Source organism: Myotis daubentonii, chromosome 13 (assembly GCF_963259705.1).
Source record: "Myotis daubentonii chromosome 13, mMyoDau2.1, whole genome shotgun sequence".
In the NCBI taxonomy this organism is placed as follows: domain Eukaryota; kingdom Metazoa; phylum Chordata; class Mammalia; order Chiroptera; family Vespertilionidae; genus Myotis; species Myotis daubentonii.
This window is the reverse complement of record NC_081852.1, coordinates 44,787,975-44,810,868: the sequence shown is the minus strand read 5'-3', so window position 1 is coordinate 44,810,868 and position 22,894 is coordinate 44,787,975.

The following is a 22,894-nucleotide window of genomic DNA, read 5'->3' as shown; positions in this document are numbered from 1 at the left end:
TCCCACCGCAACAGTAACTTGCTCCAGGCTCACTTTGCTTTAGTGTCTAGGACAGGGGTGGGCAAACTTTTTGACTCGAGGGCCACAATGGGTTCTTAAACTGGACCGGAGGGCTGGAACAAAAGCATGGATGGAGTGTTTGTGTGAACTAATATAAATTCAAAGTAAACATCATTACATAAAAGGGTACGGTCTTTGTTTTTTTAGTTTTATTCATTTCAAACAGGCCGGATCCGGCCCACGGGCCTAGTTTGCCCACGGCTGGTCTAGGAGATCCATCTGCCACCAGAACTATAATTCCCAGCACTCCTGGTGCTCCCCACTCTCTGGGCTTCTGCTTCAGGTCCTGGGGCTGCCACCAGAACTACCATTCCCAGAATTCCTGGTGCTCCCCGTGCTCTTGATTTTCTCTTCCTGCTCTCTGTCCCACAGCCTCCCACTCTGCCAAGTCCTCCAAGCCGCCAGCTCTCCTTCTCTGCTCTCCTTCTGGCCGCTTGGGGGAGTGACCGAGGGAGCCACGTCCCCCAGGCTGCCGGCTTTCCCACTCTGCTCTCTGCCTGGCGCCTGTGTATTCATATTAACCCACCATCTTTGCTGAGTTAATTTGCATACTCACTCCTGATTGGCTGGTGAGCATAGAGGAGGGACTGTCAATTTACATGTTTCTCTTTTATTATATAGGATTATCCTATATAATAAAAGCATAATATGCAAATTGACCGAACAGCGGAATGACTGATAGCTATGACGCGCACAGACCACCAGGGCGCAGATGCTCAATGCAGGAACTGCCCCCTGGTGGTCAGTGTGTTTCCACAGGGGAAGTACCGCTCAACCAGAATCCGGTCTTATGGCTGGCAAGCGCAGCTGTGGTGGTGGGTGCCTTTCCTGCCTCTGCTGCAGGTGGGCGGTAAGGAGCAAGGGGTCCTGGACTGTGAGAGGGCACAGGCTGGGCTGAGAGTCTCCCCCCAGTGCACGAATGTCGTGCACCAGGCCTCTAGTTATTATCATAATTTCCATTGCCCAGTGTTGTTCACTATGGTGGTTCTGCGGTATATACCTGAACAATCAATATTTTAGAGGTTGAAATTGGATACATTTTGTGGTATAGTGCAGAAGTTGATAATCATCCTTTCTCCAGTATCTTCACCTTTTCCTATATCTTTATTTTTCCTAGATACTTCAAAATTAGAGGCTCCCTTATCTCCCTACATTTATTTTCCATGTGGTTCCTCAATCAAAACCCCTTTCACAGGTTAGGTCAAATTTTCTTGCTTTTATCCCTCCCCCACAGGATACAAATCCCTCCCTCAGATCCCCATGGGAGGAACGACTTTTCTGCTTTTTCCAATCCTTTCCTTCCTCCAAGGTCCACTTTAGACCAATGTCCTCCATCAAGTCCTCTCTGACAGCTCCTGCCCAGTTCCCTCTTCCTTCTCTGACCTCTTACTACACAATGGTATGTGATAATAATAGCCTTCATTGGCTCAGTGGTTGACAAAGCACTCACTTGTGATTTTTGTAAGCTCCTGAGGTGGGTAAGGAGAATTTTCTTGTCCCCTCAGAGAGAAAAAAAACTATCCCAAGGCCATATTGCAAATGGCAACACTGGGATGTCAACCCAGGACCTGGAAGTCAATAGCTTTTCTGCTGGTCTTTTGTCTTTACTTTCTCATATTATTATATTAGAAAATGTAGACACTCCAATATTTGTAGATTGCTCTATTGACCTTGTCAGGCCTTAATTTTTCTTTCTATATACCACCTTCACCCAACTCAACGTGTCTGCTTCCACTTGTCATGCCCCAGAGGTGGAAAATCTGCTCTTCTCAGACACCCTCTGTGATGGAAGCTGAATCTGGGGAGGAGGGCTGAGGTCTGTTCTCTGGGGATGCCATCTGTGAGGGGCATGGTCTCCCTGAAGAGCTGGAGAGGAGAAATAGCTCTACAGTACAGCAGAATGAGGACATGACTTCACTTGTTTGTTATGAGATTTTTTTTTTAACCAAAGAAAAGGGGTATTTAAAAAAACACTAGCAGAGAAAATCTCTCTCCTTTGGCTGAGTGATATTTCATGCCTGTTCATATCATTATGTCAGTCTTTGAAAAGTGAAAAACTAAAGCAATCTCTCTCCTCACTAGACAAAAAGAAGAGCTGGGTGTTTCCCTGGTAGGAGACCCACATGTGATGAGTGAAGCATTGGGACAGAGGCTGAGTCACTGGCAATGGGAGGGTGGGGAATCATAGTCTTCCCCTGAGCTTTCAAGCCAGCAAATGTGCTTAGGGCCGTGGTTACACACACCTGTTGGCAGCAGCCAGCGGTGGTATTGTCAGCATCTGGAACATGGCTCGGGAAAAATCTCCAGCTGTCTTTAGTTCTTTCCAAATGAATCTTCTCCAGATCGAGGGGGTGGGGAGTTAGTGTCTTATTTTTTAATAACAAAAAATAATTTGGAATTCACAATTAGTTGTAAAATAGTACATATAGTTCCTGTGTACCCATCACCCAGCTTCCCCCAAAGATGATTTCTTACCTAACCATAGTTTTGTTTTTAATGTAGCATCTAAGAACAAATACTTTATTATTATCTATGGTGGTTCTAGACGTTGATGAACTCTGTTGGTTTTCTTTCTTTTTAAAAAATTTTTTAAAAAATTTATTTCAGAGAGAAAAGGAGAGGGAGGGAGGGAGAGAGAGAGACATCAATAATGAGAGAGAATCGTTGATCAGCTGCCTCCTATATGCCCCATACTGGGGATCAAGCCCGCAACCCAAGCATATGCGGAATCAAACTGTGACCTCTTGGTTCAGAGGTCAATGCTCAACCACTGCGCCACGCCGGCCGGGCTCTGTTGGTTTTCTTGTGGTGTCTTCCATTCAGTTACTATCAGATGACAATTGAAGCTAGAGTCATCCGAAGGTTTCTTCATTCATGTGAAGCTGGGCTAGTAAGCCATCTCTCTCCACGTGCCTTTCCCAACTCCGGCTTCCTGACAGCAGGGTGGTCTCAGGTAATCAGATTTCTTATGTAGTAGCTGGCTTACTGGGCAGCAACTGTTCCCAAAGGCCTGGTAGAAGATGCAAGGCTTCTAATGATCTAATCTTCAAAGTCTCAGAACATTGCTTCCATCACATTCTATTGGTCAAGCAAGTCATTCAGGCCAGCCAGATACAAGGAAAGGGGAATTAGATTCCACATCAAAACAGGAGGAGCAAAAGAAATGGACAGTTATTCTTTAATCCACCACAACTGCCCTGTAGTTCGGTGGTCCCCAACTGAGTGGATAGGCATCTTAAGGAAGAGCTTATTAGAAGAGTCGTTTGTGTCATTAGCAGGGTAACTCCTTATACCTAATTGGCCCTATGGGACTTTCCATCTAGTTACAGTGCCATAGCACCATTAGGCAGCATATGCTCGGTTAATGTTGTCTGACAGAGCAATTAAATCACCTTCTCAACTCATACATAGTAAGCGGAAATCAACTGGAAGCAGTGAATATCTCTGTGGACTTTAGGGGAAGGCTTGGCATCGACCTTGTACCACTGCAGATTCCATTCTCCAAACATCATACACTTTTTGCTATATTGTGTCTGTTACAAATGAATCTGTCTGGACTAGCTAGATAAGGCACTGTGCTAGGTGCTATGTGGGATACCCATGTGACTTCCTGTGGCTCTTGCTCTCAGGAATGTTGGTGACAATTCCTTCCTACCTTTGTGCTGCTGTCCAATTTTCCATCCTGGGTGTTAAGTATGACTGGAAAAATGGAGAAGCCCAGCGGGAGTGGGGGGTGGGGGGATGGTCAGGAGAAGCAATCAGCATGATTGTTGTGATGGCTAAAAGAGGTTCGAGTGATTATTCCATGAGGGAGTGTGCAGCTTGCTTCTCAACAGCAGCCTCTATGTAAAGGAAATGTCCTTCTGGTTCTCTCTTAGGCAGAGAGCAGGGGAAGAATGTCGACATGTTAGATCTTAAATCCTCCCAATCCCCCAGAAAATGTATCCTCCTTGGTGCCCAGATGTCAAATTATCCGGGGAACCATCCTTTGCACATGCATTGCCTGGGTGGAAAGAAGTGTTCATCGAGTGGTGGGGAACATCCATCTCACCGTGGGTGGAGTCGGGGAAGTCTTAGGTAGGAGCACAATAGGCTTCAGCGGAAGCTGGTGAAGTGCGCAGAGAACTAAGAATGAACCCTGCGCTGCTTGAATGAAGGGAAAGGCGCACATGAACAACTCGACTGGTTTGTGTATTGAACCTGCTTCCTGAGATCCTCTTCCTCAGGTTAAAGATGGCTCTGGTTCCAGGCCTGGGGTTGTCGGGAGGAAATGCAGTAGAGAGTAAATTAGGTGGGAACCGATTTGAGTGAAGGGCTCCACCTGGAGGCCTTTTCTGGAGGTGGTAGAAGGAGAGAGGCTGGGTGCATCTGGGCAGTGGTGGGAAGAGAACAGGAGGGTTCTTGCCTAAGACTCTCTCACACATGGTGTCAGAATTGTAGAGTTCTGAGTTGATAGAATGGGCTGGTAGAAAGCTGTGCATGTCTAGACCCTGAAGAGTGTTATTAAGTGTAAGGAGGAGAGGCTGCCTCAAGCATGGTGTGGAGGGAGGGAGAAGCTGTTAGATTCTAAGGGTTGGGCTTATGGGAAGCCCCCTTCGCAATGGTATTGCCAGTTCTCTGGATGTGTTCTTTCATGCCTCTGTGCCTTGGCCATGCTGTTCTTCCTGCCTGGAGTGCACTCCCCTTTTCTCAGGCCTGAATGATACGAGGTTGTAAGATTCCAGGAAAGATGCAGGACCACAGGTGGGCCTTTCTTAATTATGCTCATTGGATTGGGGCCCCTCTTCTGTGTCCCATGTGATTTGGAGTTCCCATTACACATGAATTCCATGAAGGTAGGGTTTGTGTCTGTCTTGTTCATTGTGATATTCCTAGTGCCTAAAGCGTGCATCAGAATTACCTAAAGGATTTGTTAATCTCAAATTCCCAGTCCAAAGGGAAACTGGTGAACCTATAAACCACCTCATCTAGTAGGTTTGGGGTGGGGTATGAGAATTTGCATTGTTTAAAAAAATTATTTTATTGTTGAGAGTATTACAGATATCCCCTAAAACCTTCCTCCTTTGCCCCTTCCCATCCATCTGCCACCCAATCCCAGGCCTTCACCTGGCTATTGTCTGTGTCCATGGGCTATGACTAATTTTTACTTCTAAATCCCTTCACCTTTTTTAAGAATTTGCATATCTAACAAGTTCCCAAGTGATGTTGATAGTGCTGGTTCAGGGACCACACTTTTTGGCTATTATAAATAAGGCTGTCATGACCATTCATGTACAAGTCTTTGTATGGACATACACCTTTATTTCTTTGGGCTAAATATCTAGGAGTGGAATTGCTGTGTCATGTGAAAGTTATATGTTTAATTTTTAAAGATATTGCCCAATTTTTTCCAAATTGGTTGGACCATTTTATATTTCACTGACAGTGAATGATAGTTCTAGTTCCTCCACATCTTCACCAACCCTTGCTTGGTATGATCTGTATTTTAATTTTAGCCAATCTGGTAGGTACGTGGTGGTATTTCATTGTGGTTTTAATTTGTATTTCTTTAATGTCTAATGAAGTTGAGCATCTTTTCATGTACTTATTTGCCATCTGTATGTCCTCTTTGATAAAATATCCATTCAGATCTCATGCCATTTTCTTATTGCATGGGTTAGTTGCTTACTATTGAGTTTTTCTTTCTTTTTTAAAAAAATAAATTTTATTGATTTTTTTATAGAGAGGAAGGGAGAGGAATAGAGAGTTAGAAACATCGATGAGAGAGAAACATCGATCAGCTGCCTCCTGTACACCCCCCACGGGGGATGTGCCCGCAACCAAGGTACATGCCCTTGACAAGAATTGAACCTGGGACCCTTCAGTCCGCAGGCCAACGCTCTATCCACTGAGCCAAACCAGTCAGGGCGAGTTTTTTTTTCTATTATAAAGTTTTGAGACTTCTTTACTCTCAATAAAAGACTTTTGTTACTTATATGATTTGAAACTATTTCCTTTCAATCATCCGTGGCTTGTCCTTTCATTCTCTTAGCAGAGTCTTTCAAAGAGCAGAAGTGCACAGACTCTTTCATTGTTTTTTGTTTGGTTTACTAGTATACTTACACATTATATATCTCTTGATGCTCTTATAAATGGTATTGTTTATTTAATTTTGATTTCTGATTGCCCATTATCAATATATAGAAATTCCATTACAGTAATTTTTGCATATTGACTTTGTATCAGCTTTATATTCTCAACTGATTCGATTTGCCCAGATCTGCGTGGGTCCCCCCTTTCTGGACTATAGCCTAGAAATTATCTCAAGGCAGGAATCTGAGACAGTTGAAGTGTTTACCTCTCAGGGATCACTATCCTTCTTTGCCTAATCCCCAGTGCCTTTCAAACTGTTGTTTCAGATATTTTGTCAATTTCGGGGGATTGTTTCAGGTGGGGGAGTAGACCAATCCTCCATCTTGGTCAAAAGTGCAAGTCTACATTTAAAATTTAAAGCATGCTTTTATCCTAAAAGTCTGTTTTATAGAATTAAAAATAATTGATTTATGTATTTCCCAATGAAAACTCTAGTTTTCTTCACCTGAAAACTCTTCCTGACCAAGTAAATTGCCCTTTGTTTTAATAGCAACCCCATTGCTTACTCCAAGATATAAGAGCAGAGCTGCATCTGACTATAAACCAAGTGCAGTTTGGTTTAATGCATTAAATCACTGTGTGTGTACTTCATAGTGACTGGCAAAACACAACTGTAGTTCTAGGTATAGCCACTTGAACTAGCGCGGCAGCATTAAATCTTCACCTCACTCAAGTATGGCCATTCTGTGGTTTGCTTTACAGCTGACATGTCAAAGACATTATGAGGAAGAAGATGAAACTCAAAGGTAAGATTTATAAACATACGCTCCCTGCTCTTAGATTAAGTGTCCCTGAAGACTTCAGCCTAAAGTGGATCTCTGCAAGTCAAAATCCTGATCACGCGCATGCTGATGTCTTCTATGTGGATACCAGTGGGAAATGGTAAGTGACTATGTAAATCTGACGACAGTGAAGAACAAGCATTCATTCCACAGTGTTGAATGGGGAAGGTACAAAATTCGAAGTCATAACAAATGAACACTGCCGGTGGACAGAGAGGAATGACAAGGATAATCCAGGCATGCATCGAAGTATTAAAGTGTGAGTGCACTATAGAAAGAATGCAGGCTCCAGGGCCTGGGTTCAAATCATATCTGTGGCAATTATAGCTGTGCAACCTTGGGGCAATCACTTACTCTTCATTAGTTAGTTCCCTCAATATTACCTCATAGGGTTGTTGTAAGAATTAAATAAAATAATATCTGCAAAGCCCTAGAAAGTTTCTGGACAGAATGAGCTCAATATAATGTTAGTTATCAGTATTATCATCATTAATACTGTTGCCTTGGGGAATTACATGTGCAAGGACAAGAAGGAATGTGGAATGTGTAGAGACCATCCACAGGGAAAGTCTCCTTAAGAAGGTACAGTCTGAGCTGGGCTTTGAAGCTTAGAAAGAACTTAGAACAATGGAAATGGGCAGTGGTTCTGGGGGTAGGAAACAGAATGAGCCAAAGTCCAAAGGAAAAAAGTTTAAGATATGAGGAAATCTAGCTGGCGTGTATGGTGCTGCTGGGCAGGAGAGAGTGATAAGGCTGGAAGGGGAAGAAATCGTAGGGCTTGGCAACTGTTTAGATGTGACAATTGAGGGAAAATGAGGTGTCATGTATGACCCAAATAGAAGTTCCACATGGTCCAGGCTCAAAGCAGTGATGAACTAAAAAAAAAAATAGTCTAGCAATCCAAACTATTTTAAAACTAGTTCAAAATGTTGCTTGCCATTCTCCAAGGACATTAAAAAGCATGCAATTCATAGCTTTAGGGAAATTCCTAGACTTCCTTTTCCTCTCCTCAGTAATTCTCATATCTCATCAGCACTGAGGCTTCTTGTTTTCCTCACTCCTCACTTTCCTTTTCTTCTCTCCTGAAACTGTTAACACCCTCAGCCCACGAGGCCCTGGTCTTTAGCTCCCCTCCTCCTTCCCTTCTGCCTCTTTAGTCTTGTCTCTGTATATCCACTCTCCAGGTTTTGGATCACAAAACCTCGGAACCACCCTGAAAAAGGCAGAACTCTCCTTAGAAAGGAGGTTTCCCAACACTATCACAGACAATGTTCTCTTCCCTGGTGGGTGGCAGGCAGAGAGGTTTGTGTTACAGCAGAGAGGTTATGTACTAACATGTTCATGTTAATACACTTTTTACATCATCAGAAGGAGCACTAGGGTTGAGCCTTGGTGACAGGAGAATGGAGAGTATATCATTACAGACATTGGAAAACCGAGGGATGCAAGAACACTGAGGTTAAGATGTTGAGTTCGGAACGGGGCATGTTTGGGGAGTCACAGCATCATTCCAGGTGTAGATAGACAAAAGAAAGCTGGATAAATAGATGAGCGACTGAGATGGATTTGACCATCATCCCCAAAGAAGGATAGTTAAAGACGTGGGAATGAATTAGCAGAAACATATAGAGAAAGATAAGAGTTAAGGACAGTTTAGAAAATACTTGCATTTCAGGGCAGGAGTTGACAAGAGGACTCAGGGAAGAAGAGAGAAATCCTGGTGTCCAGGCCTCAGCCAGACCAAGTCCACCAGAACCTCTGGAGGTGAGATTCCCGCATTAACATTGCCAACAGCCTCCCAAGCAGTTCCATGGGCAGCCGAGGTAGAAAACCATTGTTCTAGTGGCTTATGTGATGCTTGATGGTTTTTAGGATTGAGTGGGGAAGCAGCTGTTAAGGAATAAAGTCTTAGTTCATTGGATTTAAATACCAGAAATCCTAACATTCTCATTTTGCTGAGGAACCCAAGGCTCCAAGAGATTAATTTTGTGACCTTAAAGAAAGAATGTCATGAGTTTTCAACCTCCTACTTACCTCTCACTGTCATAGACACAAACTTCTCTTCCTCAACAGCTCTCATCCTGCTCTTCCTCACCCTACCCAGGGCTTCTACCACCCCTGCCCTGAGACTTTCTGCCTCTTGTTCCAAGGCTGTGCAATCCTTCCCAAGGCTCTCAGTTCAGATTTTGAATGCCGTATGTCTGCTAGGTGGAAGGCTTAGCAGCAGCAGACCAGGCCACATTGTCAAAGTAAACCCCATTAAGGGGGTCCCTCATGCTTCTGTGAGCCTGGGGGAACATGGAGAGGGTCCTGTATTTCGAGGTGCTGGAGGTGGAGCTGCCCTGACGACTGGCACAGCCCTCTCCTCAGAGACTCCAGCAGCTCCCTGCCTGCTGTTTATGAATTGGCGTCGAAGTCAGGGGCTGGGGTGGTGAGTCCTGCCAGAGCTGATGAGGACACAGCATTTGTGGGAATTCTGTGACTCCAGAAGGCGAAAGGTCAGTTTCTTTTCATTGACAGTGTTCTTGCTGCCTGAGGGTTTATCTCTGGGAATCTTGACTGGTTTCCAGGGTCAGGCTTCACCTCCATTGTTATCTGGAAACACAGGAACAGCCCTTTTGTCGTGCCAGACTGGGTTAGACACTGGACCCCACTCCCCACAGACTGTAGCCACACCCTTCCCCCCACAAGTGAAGTTCTACGTTCTTCTAAACAGCTGGGAGAGAGTTTTTAAAAGTATACTAACCTGCTCATGTTCCTCTCATATGCATACATTTTGCTCCCGTCTGGGTTTCATTTTCTCTCTGGGATCTGCAAAACCACTCATGAATGTGATCGAACGTTGGAATGTACCCTGGAGCTTGAGGACACGCCTGAAATCCCCTGCAAACACTTGTCTTTCATTCACCCTCATCCACAGAAAAGATGTGCACATATAACCCCTGAACTCATACATGATTCCACCAGCCCACAGTCACGCTAAAAGTGGGTTCGAGTTACACGTGTGCCTGCTTACACCTCGGCTCCCCTGCTCCCACCTGGAGGTTTGTGTGCACAGGGCCTGTTCATTCCTAGCAGAGCCGACATCTGTGTTCACAGCCACATGGAAAACACACCTTGAGGTTTCTGAGAAACACATGGCGACAGAGAAGGGAAATAAGGCAGCTGAAAGAACGGCCTGCTCCCGGAGCAAAGCAACCAGGATCTTTTCGGCGAACTCGGTGTGCAGGGCTGCAGTGTAGACTCCTACAACAGGCCCCCATCCGGCTCCAAGGCCAAGAGCAACAATCTCCTCCCCAGCCTCGTCTGCTGGGTTCCTCCAGCTGTCTCCAAGGCAATTTTCCCTAAATGCAAACTATTAGCATTTCCTGTTAAAACATTTCTAATAAATAAATGAATACATCATCTTCCCAACCCGAAGCAGGTCTGAAAGCAGCCTAGGCGCTCCTCTGGGCTCAGGATGGACATGGACCACCCAGCACCAGCCCACTGGCCTGGCGCCAATGCTGCTTTTGTTTGAATTCCTGTATGAGTAACTGTTCGAGCTGACGCCAGCCAAACTCAGTGAAATATTATTTTTAATATTAAATAAATAGATGGTGGGGTGTGTTGATCTTCCCCCCACCCCCCAGTAAATTGCGGCATCACAACATAGAAACCAGCTCTTGTATCCAGATTCCCTCAGATAGCAGAAGGAAGGTTGACATTCTCTTTGACCTTTCTCATGGACCACTTACTCCCCAGGAAACAGAAAAGTCCCAGTTGGTGTTGACAGGGCCCTATTTGGGACAATCTGGGGGTTCAGTTGGCAACAAAGCTTGTATAGGAATTGCCAACCATTTTCGTTAAATCTTCTAACGTATTGTTTCCTTTCAATATACAAAACGCACATGCTCTTTATATAACAATTGGAAAGCACAAATCAATAAGGAAGCTCTGAAATTCCACTACCCAGTAAGAGATAATTACTGCAAAATTTTGGTGAATACTCTTCCTAGCTTTTACATATTTATATGTATATATTACACTCAGTGAATGTTGATTCTGAAAAAAAAAAACGGTTCACACTGTACATATGTATATATATTTTTTGCACAGAATTAATTTTGGGCATCTACTTTATATTCTCCTAAAACTCTATTTACAGGGGCTGCATAACACCCTGTCGTATGACTATGCCACAGTATGCTTAAACAGTTTCCCACTGTTGGACATTCAGGTTGTTTCCAAGTTTTTGCAATTATAAACAACACTCCATTAAAAAATCCTTGTAGCTAAATCTTTGCTTACATCCTTAATTATTTTCTTAGGCTAAAGTTCCAAATTTAGAATTGTAAGACTTTGGCCACATATTGTCAAATTGCCCAAATCCCCCCCCCCCAACCCCCACCATCAAATGATTATACCAACCTACATTGCCACCAGCAGGGAATCAAAACAGTCCCCTGCCTGTACCTCTGCCATGCTGCATATTCTTCCTCCAAAATGTTCTCCGACAGTTTGTTAGGGAAAAGAAAAAAGAGCGACCAGTCCCACACGTTTAGCACAAGAGGAGAGCCGTACGGAACTTTGGCCAGTCTGAGTGGTAGGTGGCTGCAGCAGTGGGCTGTGAAGGGGATGAACAGAAAAGGAGGCACGGGCTGCGATGGCTGGAGAAAAGCTCAGACAAGTGAGACGACACCTTGACTCCAGGTGCTGCTGGATGCGGTCAGTGCTCTGCAGCCCCAAGGTGAGCCAAGACTGGAGGCTCCACCTGGGGGTTTTCAAAAGTATTCTCAATGAGATTCATTCATTTGGAGGAAAAAGACCCTGAGGTCAAGGAGGTTTGGGAAGAGTGGGATAAGCCAGGTTAGACCAGTCTCTCACAGCAGGATTTCTCAGAAACCGTCAAATGCTAATGGGCGACACTCCAAGGCAGGGGTTGGGGGTGGGGGGAGTAGGGGGGTTGTGGTTGTGCATTGTTTTATCAGCTCACTTAACCACAGACCTAGCTTGCTGTCCCGCCCCCCATCTTTTAAAAAATGTTCCTTAATGCATCTCAGGGATCTAGCACCTGATAGAACACACTTGAGGAAACAGTCTGATGCCATAAGTGGAAAATGGTTTTTATAGAAACGGGAAGAGAATAGGAGTTAACACAGAAAAGAAGGATTTGGGGAGGGAGAAAGAAGGGGACAAGAAACAGCAGGAGAATGGGAGGGAAATGATAAATAAGGGAACGGAGAGAAACACAAAGGGAAAAAAAAAGGAGAAAGGAATGCAGAGAGAGGGAAGCAAAATTAAAGAGAATGAGGAAAAGTGAATGGGGAGCAGGAAGGTACCAACAGAGAGACTCATTTCTAGAACCCCTCCCCCTTGCTTGTAGGAGAGACCCCAGTTGCCTGTAATCTCCTTCATGCTCATCTCCAGCGATAGGCCTCCCTAGCCTCCCCGTCACTCTCCAAGGGGGTTTTCTGTAAAATGTTACCATCTCAGAGCCCTGTCTTCAATGGCTATTACTTAAAATGCAAGGATTTATTTTCTAGGGTAGCTCAGAACATAGAAATAAAATAAGGCCCCAAAGACAACCAGAATAAAAAAAACATAAAATAACTAATTCCAAAATTATTTAATTAGTATGCCTTTCATTGTTGTTGTGTGGCTTCTTGTAGCACAATAGGACCTGACTAAAACTAAACAAACACTCTGCACAGCCAGGAAGTCTAGTGGCCTAAAGAGCAGATGAAGGCAAATTGACAGCTTTTAAACACCAACCGGACCTTTCACCCAGGAGGGCCTGCTTTCAAGCAAACTGAAAGCACTAAAGTGGTAAAATGAATTCCTAAAAGCTTAAATTCAGTGCATGTACACAGTGCTAAGCCCTTTAGAATTCCACAACAAGAAGGCATTTAATTATTTAATGGAAGTTATTTGTTATTTTTTAAAAAGTCTCAAGCAACACACGCTAAAGTAGTAATAAACTTGTAGAGCGTTCATCCAAACCTGAAACTCCTAGAGCTCTCAGAAATATGGGGTAGGATTTGAAGCAGTTGCATTAATATTGACACTGAAGTTCATTAAAACAGTGATTTCCAACCTCTTAATCAGCAATTGTTCTCTGCGAGCAGTCGCTTATCTTAGGTCTTTGCTCTGTCGTCATGTCCACAGTTGCTCATGGGTTCAATGGTGGACTGTCTGGCCAATAACATTCTAAAACTTTCTGTGATTTCAACGAATGTAAGTTATAGTGACTACATGATACACTCAAGGTTAAGTGAATGGAGTTGATACTGTTCTATCTAAAAGGAAAGGAACTTGACATTTAGTTAACCTCGTCAACCTTATCACAGATAAGGAATTGGCCTTTCATATTATTAAAAATAGACATAGCCATTAATTCTGACTTCATAAATGTCCCAGGGGTCTAAGACCCCAGGATGAAAACTCCCACATTTGAGGTTTTTCTGAAAACTTTTGAGGTTTCAATATTTGCTGCATTTTTTAGAGTTGACTCATCTTGAGCCTCTGAACCAGGGGTAGTCAGTTCTCACTCCCTGTGCCTGTGGAGACATCTCAAATCGATCTCTGCAATCTTTCCTATTGAGTAGCTTTTACTTCCTAATACAGTGTTCCAAGCAAGCAATGAATCAGAGCTGGTGCTGAAGATGAAACCAACTTGTCTTTTCTGCTCTATCCTATATTGTAGGTGATTTGTTCATAAGGCAAATACAAAAGGTAAAGGCTTGAAATTCCTCTCAATAGAGAATCTTGAGGTTTCATAATAAAGATGGAAGATGTAGAAACACATTGTTTGCGGGTAGTTTTTATCGCGCGCTAACAGGTGGCGCGGGCCATTTTTGCTAATTTTTTGCACAAATGGCAACGTTCAGTAAATTACGATAACTTTAGTTTATGTATTTATACGTTACCCGCATTCTACCGCTAGTCTATAAAAAACGTATTAATACGTGTCCCGCGCTCTACTACACTGGTAGAACGTATAAATACGTAAAATGTATAAATACGTTTCCCGCATACAATGTGGAAATAAGGGAAACTAAGAGATGTAGAGGCACATGAGAATAAGATCTTACTCCTCTCCCACCTACGTTGAGAGCTGATTATAAATAGCCCCTCCTCCTCCTAGAACAGGTGCAAGGATTGGACAGAAGGTATCAGAATGAATAGATAGAAAAGGCTAGCCCTAGAATCAATTAATCTGGGCTGGGAAACTTCCAAAACTGTCTTGGAATAATATTGAAACCACCTTACAGGGCTCAGGAGTCAGAATTTCCTGGTCTCCAAGTCCTTTCTCTCACATTAACTCCTTGGAGACTGAGAGCTTTCCAAGAATGGTAGAAAAGATGTCATCTTCCCTTTTATGCATGAGGAAGGAGAAGCTTTAAGAAGGCAAGTGGTCTTGTGAGGTCATACGGCTAGGAACAAATGGAATCAGAAAAAGAACCCAGATTTAAAAACAACCAGTCCAGTGCTCTTTCTGATGCAATTGTTCTGGGGTAAGGCATGCCAGGATGGACAGGTGGGCAGGAGATTATTTCAAAGATTTGGGATAAAATGGCACTTCTCAAAGATTTTTAGGGAAACATTTTGATATAAAAAATATAAAGGCATGTTATAATGTAAGGTATGACTTTGTATGACTTTTTATGATAAAACACAAGATTTTAAAGCTATCTGTTGGTACTAATGTGGACCCTCTCTGGCCTTGCCCCCACGCTTTCCAATGGTGTGCTTCACTGTTCTCTGCTGTTCTGGTGGAAATGAGTGAGAAGCACTGCTCTTTACCACACTGCCTCTCACCTCTTCTTCCTCCTCCTCCTCCTCCTCCTCCTCCTCCTCCTCCTCCTCCTCCTCCTCCTCCTCCTCCTCCTCCTCCTCAGACTTTTTCCTCATCTTCATTTATTTAGGTGATGATACCACTCTCAGAGTCCCTCAAAGGCAGTTGGCTTGTGAGACCATTTCAGAGCCATGAACTGCCATGGTCAGATTCTGGTGAGAACTCTCTTTCTGGCTTAGAGACAGCTTCCTTAAGGAGAGGAGAGGAAAGAAGAGGAGAGGAGAGGAGAGGAGAGGAGAGGAGAGGAGAGGAGAGGAGAGGAGAGGAGAGGAGAGGGGAGGAGAGGGGAGGAGAGGGGAGGAGAGGGGAGGAGAGGAGAGAGAGATTCTCTTCTGGTGTCCCTTCTTATGAAGCTACTAAGGGAACCCCCGTGACTTCATCTAAACCTCCCAAAGACCCCACATTCAGATACCATCACATTGAGGTAGAGGGACACAGTTCAGTACCAGTTAGAGTGATTTCAGTTTTAAGTAACAGAAGACCCTTTGGGACTAAAACAATAAAGGGCATTTGTTGGTTTAGATAACTAGAGGCAAATTAGGGTGGGCCAGCCTGAGCCATAGCATCAAGGGTTCTGATGCCCATGCATTGCCTTATATGAGGCTGCTTACTCTCTCAGTGTAGGATGTCCGAGACTTTGTGCTTCCAAGTTCACCTCCAGTGAACGTGTCTCATTAGTTGGAATTATACCAATCACTGTGGCCGGTGTGATGGGCTTTACTGATCACTTAAACCAATCCAAGATAATTCTGAGCACTGAAGGAAGGTTCAACCCGCCTAGATTCCATAGCTGCTTCATAATCTGGCGAAGAAAAGAGTAGAGATGGTGGGAGGTAATTATGTTGCCCACTCTAACTTCCTCTTTAAAACAATCCGCTTTAAATTGTTGACTATGTCTGGCATGTGGCAAGTTCTAAATAACTGTGATTTGTCTAACTGAACTTGTGTCTGTTCTTTATGAACTATATGAACATCCAGGGAGGGGGCAATATGAAGGGAGATGCTGTCAATCCTAAGGTCAACACCCTCTGAACTCTTAAGTGTGGCAACACACAGGAATTCCAGAAAAGGAAAGGAGTCCCTGGCCCCGAAAGCTGTATCTGGGGTTTCATTGAGACCGCATTTTATCTGTATCAACTCCCTCCTCCAGGTCAGGAAGAACCCGCTTCATTCATCTTCCATATGGATATTGGCATTGCATTGTGCTAGCCTGGGAGCATCTGAATTTTTACTTTATTTAAAACATTTACTGTGATTCATATCCATAGTCACTTTTCTTTTTTTTTTTTTTCTTTTTCCCCTTTCCCCCCCTCCCCCCCATGCACACCCCCTCCCCCCACCCCGCCAGACCACCCCACCGCTCCTCCCGCCCTCCCCCCACCTCCATAGTCACTTTTCAAATGACTTTGGAATATACCTAGTTTAAAAGTTGGGAGTCCGTTATGCTAAGTGAAATAAGCCATTTGCAAAAGGACAACTACTGTACGATTCCAGTCTTTAGAGGTAACTGGAGTAGTCAAATTCTTAGAGAAAGACTGCCTCCACCCAGTCTTTCCCTTTTACTCCAGGGCGTTAGGATATCTCCATTTCTGACCTGGAGCGTTGACTTCCTTTTGTGGGGGACTGAAAACACCTGCTGGGAGGAGTTGGTGGTGGGGTCCCCTGCACTGACAGACTACTCACCTCCCACTTTCTCCCCTCTCCTCTGCCCAGCTCCTCAGTTCCCACACTTCTCCCACTACTGCCACCTCACCTAACCCAAAGGACACTTCCATCCTCTCCTTGAGCCAACCTGGGTGGAGACAAGTGCTCCCTTCCCTTTTTTTGAACAGAAACAAGACAAGCACTTTTCAAAAGTAAAGGAACATTTACTGTGAATGTAAGATGAGATCAAACCAAACTGCAAGCAGGAAAGCTAAACGCATCAGAGCAGATGTAGGGACCGGAGAGGCCTCTTTGTAATTTTACAGCTGTCCTTCCAGCGTGGCCGCGGCAGGTTGATCTGGCTGCAGTCCCATTCCCCATCGGCACCCCCGAACACCTTAGAGGGGTGGAAGCAGAATCCAACAATGGGTCTGGGGACCAAATGGACCATTGACCCAGAGAAAGCACCTTCGCATCTCTCCAGCATTAAAGTAACGTGACGGATTTCCATACCTGGAACCTAGCATCCTTCTCTCCCGACAACTGTTAGAGGAAACTGACACATGGAACACGTAGCACGAAGGGACCGACAGGAGTTTAATTCTCAAGGCCACTGCCACAAACCCGGTATTGCCAGGAAGAGCTGAGCGTGTTCAAATTCCAGCAGCGCCCCCACTAGCTCCGAGGCCTTAGGTTGGGCAACAGTTGTGCGCCTCCAGTGCCACGTCCCTCTTATGTAGGACAGCAGGGAGGACTGAAGAGGTAAGTGAACACAGCACTCGACAGCCTCCCAAAATGTTCGCTGTTTTCAATGACCCTGTGAGCCAGGCGTCACTACTCCAGTTTCACAGATGAGGCAGCCTTTGAACCCAGGTCTTCTGTGGTCAAACAAGGCCTATGTTCTTTTCATTTGCCCACTGCTGCAGCCCTTACGGGGGCACTTGTTCTTGTACCATCTTGTCCCTTTCCCAGGCTGTGCATTTGTGGAGGCCACGGCAGCCCCAGGTAAACGGCTGTTTGAATTGGATGCATGAATGCCCATGTTAGTAAAAGGAGAGGAAGTGATCTGAATTTGAGAGACAGAGAAAGCACTTATATCAGAGGCTAATAGATGAATTCATTTAGACAGTCAGTTAGTTAATATTTACTGAGTATTCATAAGATGCCTGGCTCTATTCAGATACATGGTATCATTTGGGATGCCTGGAGGGAGTGGAGAAGGCAAGGTAGAATGGGGAGGTTGAACAAAAAAATAAAAAGTCTGAATTATAATTTTTAATATTACTTTATTATTTTCAGATCAAAGTAATCCTCAAACTAGGCTAAACAAAGTCTTGTTAGAGAAAGGAAAAACTGATGACATGATGTGCAGTAGCCATATTGTTAGTTGTCATGTGAAAGCATTCCTGTCCTCTTCTATCCCCAAATCCTGGTTACATGAATACTTAGCAGATCTCCCAAACTAGTGATTTTAAATTCCCAAATAGCGTAGAGTCCAAGTGAAGGTTTTTATTGGACTGTTGCTATGGGCAGAAAGCACTTGAAAAGAGGACAGCATACCTTGGATTGGAGGACAAGATTTCAGACAGCAGGACTTCATGTCTTTCTGAAGGTTTACTGGTATGTTGCTTGATTTAGTCATTCGTTTGGTTTAGGAAGGGGACAAACAGCCCAGGTAGGAACCCAAAGGCCAGAAGCATGCCCGGGTAGCGGGAGGTAAAGGACTCCTGCTGGGAAGGTTTGGTGCAGTTAGGCTTGGGGATGGTTTGGTGGAGAGGGTAGAGTGGGGGGAGGGAGAAGGAGAGACCCAGGGCCAAGGATCCCTCAGGGTGAGCACCGGCAGGTTCAGACAGGCAAGAGAACAGACAGGTTAAAGCAGGTTGGATCACAGGTGACAGTGAGAAGGGGCTCATGGGAGTGGCTTCCAAGCATGAATCCTCAAAATGAGTGTTGAAATAGGAGTGAGATGAATGTGGGGACCTCACTCCTCTTGCAGTCAATCTTGAGCCATTAAATGGACTCCGACTGATGCAGGATGTGGACTCTCGAAGGTAGTCTGGTAAGGTGCCTCCAAGCATATTTGAGTTCCAATCTGTCACAGGTTGAACGATCTTGGTAAATCATTTAACCTTTCGGCTTCCACGTCCTCGTCTGTAAAAAGGGGGGATGGCAGCAACAGTACCTGCGTCACTGGGATGGTATGAGGATGAATGTCACATGCTCAGCATTGTGCCAGACAGTGATGAGCTGGAGGGACCTGGGGCTGTGTACCACCTTTGGTCTGTGAGCTCCTCAAGGGCAGATTCTATGGTTACTATTCATCACTTACTTCATTATCATTATTGTTGTTAATAAATTAACATTCAGCTATTTTAATACATACCTTCTGCTTCCAATGATGTCTAAAACTGATACCAAGCAACTTCTCTGTGGGCCTGAAACCAACCCTTCTGTTTTTTTGTTTTGTTTTTGGTTGTTGTTGTTGTTGTTGTTAACCAGAAAAAGAGATACTGAGCCAAATACCATTAGATTGTCCTGTGAGTTGTCCCTGCTCCCATTGGACATCCTTACATTATTCCTTGAACCTCAGATCCAAGTAAAGGAGACAGCATAGAAAGAAAGAAAGAAAGAAAGAAAGAAAGAAAGAAAGAAAGAAAGAAAGAAAGAAAGAAAGAAAGAAAGAAAGAAAGAAAGGAAGAAAGAAGAAAGAGATATGAAAGCAGAAGTAGAGAATTGTTGACTTGGAGAATTGGAAAGCATTGAAGGTTCTCCTGAACAACCATCCCACAGTCAATTAAGAGTGGTAACAGTGATGTCAAGAAGGAACTGGAAAGAAGTGAAGGGAGGAAAGACAGGGTAAAGACTGCAGTGGAAGGTTTGCTTCTATTTACAGGGTTAACAACTGATCAGCGCTATATTGGACTAGAGGCCTGGTGCACAAAATTTGTGCACTTGGGGGGTCCCTCAGCCCGGCCTGCACCCTCTTGCAGTCTGGGAGCCCTCGGGGGGATGTCTGACTGATGGCTTAGGGAGCGGGCCTAAGCCTGCAGTCAGACATCCTTAGCACTGCCGCAGAGGCGGGAGAGGCTCCCACCACTGCCGCTGCACTCGCCAGCTGTGAGCCTGGCTCAGGGCTTGTGGCTGAGCGACACTCCCCCTGTGGGAGCACACTGACCACCAGGGGGCAGATCCTGCATTAAGCGTCTACCCCCTGGTGGTCAGTGCATGTCACAGTGACCGGTCATTCCAACATTCAGTCGATTTGTATATTAGCCTTTTATTATATAGGATAGGCTGAGATCCCTGGGGAGTAGACAGATCCTGAAATCTCTGGCTGAGAATCTCTTTTACAAAGAGGCAGCTATCATCTCCTGTAGATAACTTAGGTTACAATAGACTTTTTAACCTTAATTACTCTCTCCCACTTACCTTCCTTAGTATTTGATGCAGGTTACCATCTTTCTTCCTTTGCAATCCCTGTCCTTTTTAAATGTCTCTTCATTTTTTTATTCAGAATATAAACTTAAAAAAAAGTCCCTTAATTTCCTATTTTCTCTTCCTCTGCCTCTCCAATTCTCCATCTCCTGCCCTTTTGACCTTCTGTTCTTATTTATTATTTTTTCCTTTTCTGTCTTAGTTGCCATTCATATTGTTCCAATATTGCATATGAGGTTCTACTCGTATTCAGGTCTACATTTTCAGGCCACAACAACACCATCTCTTCATAAGTAAAAAAAAAGCTAGAAAAGCAAACAAAACAAAACTCCAAAGCTCTGGGTTCTGGCCCTTCCCTAATTATCTGGCCTTTTCCCTCTAAGTACTTTCATTTTTAATGTCAGCATTGAAGAGAGAGAATGAACTAGGAACCTGCTCAGAAATATGCCCCATGAATCACCTTTCCACCAAGGGTTAGAAGAGGCAGCTTCACCGTTTAAGGTGCAAGATGTTTGAGGCCGATATTATGCTCTTACAGGACTAAGTATTCTGGCTGAAGCCCAGCCTCTGCTCCTCTATTGCCCACAGGATTGGGACACCTAGGACGTCTGAGTCGGCTTCTTTTGGAATTATGGAGACTCTGGTTGGAAGGTCCTTCAAAGTCAGTGCAGTCTATCCAGCTACCTGACATCCCTGAATCCAGGGGAGGAAAACTCACTACTTCCCAAGGCAGCCCAATTCATTCCATGGCCAAATAAGAAAGCTGAATTTTCAAAGAAAACATTCCTATGTTTGGTCATGGTGGTTGTTTGCTTAGCGAACTATCTTTCCATGAATGATAGTTATTCTTAATATTCAGTAGCCACAGGTCATTCCACTCCTATCAAGGTCTTTGCAAGAGGAAGGCCTTTTATGATCAGAGTACTGGGTTACTTGTCTTTTTAAAATTTACAGATGTGGAGGTAAACATGTGTTTGTAGTGCATAAATCCTTTCTCATCAGCCTCATTGTCATGTACAATAATAATAGCAAACATTTCTATGGAATTACTGTGTGCCAGGCATTGTTCTGAGCATTTTGCATATATTAAATTGAGAAAACATGATTTCTCAAGAACAATTTTACTATTTTCTTCTCTACAGGGTTCCAGAATATGATGACACATCAATTAAAGATTGAATCTAGTCCTAACCGGTTTGGCTCAGTGGATAGAGAGTCAGCCTGTGGACTAAAGGGTCCCAGGTTCGATTCCGGTCAAGGGCATGTACCTTGGTTTCGGGCACATCCCCAATGGGGGGGTGTGCAGGAGGCAGCTGATCGATGTTTCTCTCTGTTGATGTTTCTAACTCTCTATCCCTCTCCCTTCCTCTCTGTAAAAAATCAATAAAATATATTAAAAAAAAAAAAAAGATTGAATCTAGTCATCTAGTCCAATCCCCAACTTTCCAGATAAGTACCAGAGAGGGTATATGCCTTACCTAGGTCACACAGTTAGTAGGGTGGGAATTAAAATGTCTTAATGACAACAAGATCATCATTCATAGCCAGGATCAAGTAAGTTATTTCAGGAACTTGAAATTTTTTTTTTGTAAGAATCTGCTTCGTTTTGCTCCACAGGTGGTTAATGCTCTGCCACAAGTTGCCAAAATCACCTATTTCTTCTTCTCCTTCTCCTTCTTGTTCTCCTTCTCCTTCTTTTTTTGTTAATCCTCACCCGAGGATACTTTTTTAAAAAATATTTTTTTATTGATTTCAGAGAAGAAGGGAGAGGGAGAGAGAGAGAGAGAAACATCAATGATGAGAGAGAATCATTGATCGGCTGCCTCCTGCATGTTCCCTTACCAAGAATTGAACTAGTGACCTCCTGGTTCATATATTGATATCCAACTACTGAGCCACACCAGCCAGGCATCGAGGATACTTTTCTATTGATTTTTGGAGAGTGGAAGGGAGAGAGACAGAGAGAAACATTGATGTGTGAAATACACATCGATTGGTTGCCTCCTGCACGTGTCCTGACTAGGGTGGGAAATTGAGCCTGCAACCAAGGTACGTGCCCTTGGCCAGAATTGAACCCAGGACCCTTCAGTCCTCAGGCTGATGCTCTATCCACTGAGCCAAACCAGCTAGGGCTCTATCTTTTTTTTATAGATATTTTTTTTTATTGATTTTAGAGAGGGAGAGGGAGAGAGAGATAGAGAAATAGAAATATTGATGAGAGAGAAACATCAATTCCCCCCCTCCCAGCCCGCCCCTGTCTCCTGGCCCGAATCTAGCCACAACCTGGTTATGTGTCTTGACCAAGACCATAGATCTCTAGGTTCATGGGTCAATGGTTAACCACTGAGCACACTAGCTGGGTTATTATTTTTCCTATCTTTTAAAAATAAGTCTTTTTTTTTTTTTTTTTTACTTTCTTCCCAAGCACTTGTGTCATCTCTCCCTCCACTTTCCAATATATTTTAAAACTTTTTTAATGTAGACAAGTGATTTTTTCTCCAAGTTAGAGTGAGATTTCTGGATCAGAACAAAACAATCATTTTAACTTTTCTGCTGTTGACTCTCTTATCAGAACAACTGACAAACACAGTTCAGTTGACTTAGTCAAGATCTGTCCAGTCTTTCTCTTGCATGGCCTATCGTGAAGGATGTAAGAGGCAGTGGGTGGTGGGGGGCAGGGGCTGGATGGAGGTGGGTAAAGGCGCAGGGAGAAATGCAGGACATCTGTAATAATGTCAACAACAAATTAAGACAATTAAATTAAGTTAAGTTAACCCTAAAAATAGAGGAGGGGGGCAGTGGGAGAGCAGGTATCAGGGAGAGGTAGACCCTGAGCAGAACAAAGGGCTGGCTGCATGTTGAAGAGAACACCTCTCTGGCAGAAGAGAAGGGAGCTGTCTGGCTGGCTGTTTGTTTCCATGGAAATCCACCTGAATTCTGCCCCTGGGACAGCCCAGGAACATGACAGGGAAACTCCTGTCCAATTCTGGTTGTAAACATTTCT